The sequence below is a fragment of the Penaeus vannamei genome, chromosome 13 (assembly GCF_042767895.1).
Source record: "Penaeus vannamei isolate JL-2024 chromosome 13, ASM4276789v1, whole genome shotgun sequence".
NCBI classification, from domain to species: Eukaryota; Metazoa; Arthropoda; class Malacostraca; order Decapoda; family Penaeidae; genus Penaeus; species Penaeus vannamei.
The window spans coordinates 5,970,519-5,976,251 of NC_091561.1; positions in this window are offsets into that span (position 1 = coordinate 5,970,519).

Genomic DNA, 5,733 nt, shown 5'->3' on the forward strand with positions numbered 1-5,733 from the left:
ATACTAAGAAGGAATCAGTTGTCATCCTACTTTAAGAATTCAGGCAGTGGACTCTTAAAATGCCGACAAAATACAAAGAACAGAAGGACATTAGATCAGCTGATTACAAGGAAATATTAGGATGGTAGGATGTTTTGGTGTGCAATTTGGGATATTAAGAAGGAAAAAAAGTTTATATGCCCAACCAGAAATAATCCGGACCAGACTGTGTAAAAGGATATTACTTAAAAGTTCTTAGTCTTGCACGAAATGACATCGAAGCCAAAACATGAAATTAGTAATGTCAAAAAGATTTTAGTAAAGGTAATATCGTAGCCTATTTACCAAACACTTTCACGTTTGCATCTCATGTGAAAGCGAATGATAACATGACTGACATTGTACACACATTCCTTGGAGCAAATAGGAAACGAGCGGTTAAGCAAAGACGATGTAAGACGAAAACCAGAAGGATGATAAACCAGTGGCTGGTTGACAAAATGAGTTTGCGGGATTACAAGAACAGGTAAATGAACTTTGTATTACTTTGGTGTAATAGAGGTGGATTATAGAGAAACAAAGGATATGTTTTTTCATTCTTGGATTATAGAATGGCAAACGCTGATAGAAGATAACATCCGGGAAGTCGACAAAGAACTGGCAAACTAAACCGACATCTTGCAGGAAAACACAAGCAAACATTGACGTAAATAGAGGGATTTTACATTGCAATAGCCTGTTCCCGGTATCACTTGTTATCAGTATGACTAAGGGATTATTAGGAAAATGAAAGCTGGGTATTCACTTACGGAGAGATAAATGCTCAATAATATTTTCTATGTATGCTTGAGAGTGATTTGGTAAGTATGAGAAAGATAAAAGTAATACTAACAGTAATGATAATGATGATTGTAATAATGATGATACTACCACTACTATAATAATTCAAGTGACGAGTAATGATAATAATAATAATAATAATAATAATAATAATAATAATGATAATGATAATGATAATGATAATGATAATGATAATGATAATAATAATAATAATAATAATAATAATAATGATAATAATAATAATAATAATAATAGTAATGATAATAATAATAATAGTAATAATAATAATAATAATAATAATAATAATGATAACAACAACAACAATAATAATAATAACAATGATAATGATAATAACAATTGCATAGCAATACTAAAAGTAATGGTAATGACAATGATAGTAACGACTACTATTATCAAAAATACTATAGACAAATGATAATGATAGTTATCATATTATTACTACTACTGCTACAACTACTACTATTATTCACAATAACGATAACATTAATAATAATGATAATATGATACCAACAATTTAAACAACAATAATAAAGAAACAATAATCATGATGATGATGGTGCTTATGACGATGATGACGATAATGACAATGATGCTAATAATAGAAATGACAATACATTTTTTTTTCATAACCTATGAGCTGCGTTTTTATTTCTAACAGTTGCTGCTTCTTAACTGAGGTATAGATGTGTTCTTTTCTCCTTCGTACATGACAAGCAAGACTCCTGTTTAAGAATGTATGGAAGTTACGATTTGATACAAGGATATCCTGGGCCAATTTCAAAGGCTATTAATCAAATGTTGACGGACATCAAAGTACCATGGTGTAATACCAAGAGATCTGGAGTCAAGATTCGTATTAAAGTTTGTGTGCTATATAGGAGGATCTTGCAGCTTTTGCAGCATTATAGGATGAAATGAAACCCGCTTTTCAGCTGCGGTTATCAGTTAGTGATATTTCTTAGAAGATATCTCATTCATTCTATATGAAATCAAGTGCGTAATATACCGACGAGATTATCAGCTATATTATCAATGCTGTCTGTTTGAAGTATCAACTTACTTTAGGAGGGTGTCAACCGTAATATGCAGCGGTATTGCAATATGTTAAAGCTTACAAAGTGTGCATGTAAAACTGCATTCTTGGCGTTCATCAGATTAAGCGTTATCATCTGCGCTATCTTCAGGAGGTTTAAGAAGTATCTATCTCGAGATCTTTAAAAGCATCGCAGCACATGACAAAAACCATTGCATGCCATATTACACAAGCAGCGCCTGCACATCAAGATTACTGGACTTTTTTTTTTTTTTTTTTTTTTTAGGTGGAAATGCCTTTTCTATAATTCTGTCAAGTCATTCGGCCGGTTTGTTAAAGGGTTCGAGGGCCGGTCAAATGAATAGCCATCATACGGACATGCATATACACAGAAATACATGCATACGCACAGAAATACATGCATATACACAGAAATACATGCATATACACAGAATAATTGCATATCTATCAGTTTAGACATGCATATCTACCGGATAGATAGATAGATGAATGTGTATATATCAGATAGAGAGACATATATGCATTTATTTCTGTGCATTTACATGTCTGTATCTATGAATATTCATTGGCTCGGGCTTCACACACTTTTAACAAACTGGCCAATAAATAAATTATCATTCTTCCTGTTCATTACTGTATTGCCTTACTGTTAGTTGAAGAGGGATATAAAGTACTGTTGGGAGGAATAAGTGTTAGAATCAAAGCAGGTTCCATCTGTGTGTTTGGCTGAAAATGTAAAGTTAGTCGTAAATAATAGGCAAGGATGTACTGAATAGGTATGAAGACACGCAAATTATCCGATGAGTGAACTTTCTAGTTTTCGAATCGATTTAATAACCCTTCCTATAATTCTTTTCCAGTAAGTCTAGGAAGTCATACCACAACTGCAGTATCTGAAAAGGAATACGGCTTGTTTGAAACTAAGCCAAAACTCTAAATATATACAAGACCACGCTTTGAAATAATAAACATGCACACATATGCTCGATTTGGGCAAAAACGAAAAGCAAGACTCAAAGGTAAACAGGTAAATCGGTGAGGAAAGAAGGGAAAGGCGAGGTAAACGCATTCCTCCACAATCCGTGGGGGGGGGGGGGGGGTATGGCAAGTTTCCTGTTGTCGTCCTGTTCCATGTAAAGCTAATGACAACCATAAGACCGGAGTTTTGATGCAAACGGCAAAGAATTACTGCAAAGAATGATAACAATGCTACTACCTCTGATATTACCATTACTGTTTTTACAGTTTCGAATGACGGTATTGTTATAATAATGTTGACAGTTATCGTATTCACTAACAATAAATGATAATGAATTTAATTAATAGTTAGTATATGATTAATATTATAGTCAATACTTTATCATTGTAATATGATAATGATAATGACAAAATTATAATGGTAGTCACTGTATATAATAACAGTAATCATATCTATCATGATGATGACAATTATGATAATGATGATAATGATAATGCTAGTAATGATAATGATGCTAATGATGTTACTAGTAACAGTAATAACAATAGTAATAAAAATAATTGTAACAGTAATTAGTGATTATAATGATATTAATAACAATGATATATAATAATGGTAATAGGAATAGTGATTATTGAAAACAAAAATAATAATAACCTATATATTATTGGTAATTGTAATGGTGGTCTTAATAATATGATAATAATGATGATGGTAATGCTAATGATGATAATGATGATGATAATAATAGTAATGATAATAATGACAATGAAAATGATAATAAATAATAAATAATAGCAGTAATGATAATAATAACAATAGTTAATAATAACAATCATTATTGATACTATCACTACCATAATCATCATTATCACTGTCAATATCATTATGAATAAATAATGATAATACTATATGATAGTAATACTGGTAATAATAATGATATTAAGAATGATAATTACAATAACGATTATAAAGATCATGAAAGTGATGATAATTGCGATGATAATAATGATAATGATAATAACAAAAACAACAATAATGACATCTAAACTAATAACAGTGATAAGGATAATAATGATAGTAATGATTTAATGATACAAGTAATTATAATGATGATAACCAAACAATATTGATAATAACAATATTGATAATGATAATAATAATGATAATAAGGATAATAGTAATGACGATGATAATAGTAGTAACAATAATGATAATGATAACATAATAACGATAATGATAATAATGATAATATTGATAACAATAATCATAATGCTAACAATGATAAAAATAGGAATGATGATGATGATGATGATGATGATGATGATGATGATGATGATGATGATGATGATGATGATGATGATGATGATGATGATGATGATGATGATGATGATGATAATAATGATGATGATGATGATGATGATGATGATGATGATGATGATGATGATGATGATAATAATAATAATAAAAAAATAATAATAACAACAAAAATACTAATCATTATTACTATCATTATTATAATAACAGCAAAAATAATGATAATAACAAAAATTATGATGATAATAATGATGATGATAATAAACATGATGATAGTAATAATGCCAATAAAGATGATAAAAATAATGCAATAAATAATTTCAATGTTTATAATGATAATGATAATAATAATAATAATAATGATAATGATAATAATAATAATAGTAATGATAATGATAATAATAACAATAATATAAAAAATGATATTAATGATGATGATGACAATAATAATGAGGATAGCATTAAACATCATAATTATAATGATAACAATAACAGTAATTTGTAGTAATGGTGATGATGGTGACCACAATAATAATAATGGTTATGATAACATTAATAATGATAATGACAATACTATTAACGCTGATGATAATAATAATGATAGTACTGCTACTACTAATGATAACAATAATAACAACAGTAATGATTATGATAATCCTAATAATGACATTACTGATTATAATAATGATGATGATGATGATGATGATGATGATGATGATGATGATGATGATGATGATGATGATGATGATGATGATGATGATGATGATGATAATAATAATGATAATAATAATCATAATAGCAATAGTAATAATATTTAAGAGTTATATTTCTAATAGCGATGATAATAATACTGATAGTAATTTTGATAATGGTAATTGTAATGATGATAATAAAAAATGATATAAAAAGGATAACAATATCAACAAAAATAACACGGGTTAATGATGATATTTAAAATGATAATAAACATGATGATGATGATGGTAATAAAAACAATAATAATAACAATAATGAAAATAATAATAACTATAACTGATAATGATGACTATACTGCTACTTACATTAATGGTGATAAAATTATAGGCAATAATAATACAACATTTACTGGTACTATTACTGGTATTGATAATTGAAATGCCATGACTTTTATTTTTTATTTTTTATTTTATTTTACAGTAGTAGGAAATACAAACGAACAGATGAACTACAATGATCAACTATAGCCACAACCAATTTGCAGCTATTAATACTGCTAGAATATCGCCACTAGAATTAGACCAATATCGCGTTGACTTTCAATTTGCAACTATTATTACTGCTTCAACATCGCCAGTCGATTTAGACTAATACACGTTGACTTTCTTGTGAGCTGAGAATCCAAACAAGTCACTACTACCATCTGGCTCTCTGATAATTGGTTTATACCCCAGATGGTTCACATGATCGTCTTGGTGATAGGCAGCGAACACCCGCCAAGGAAAGTGCCTGACCTTCCTATTTCTTGAATATTGGTCAGTCAACTTTCAAAGCTATTGGGCGATGT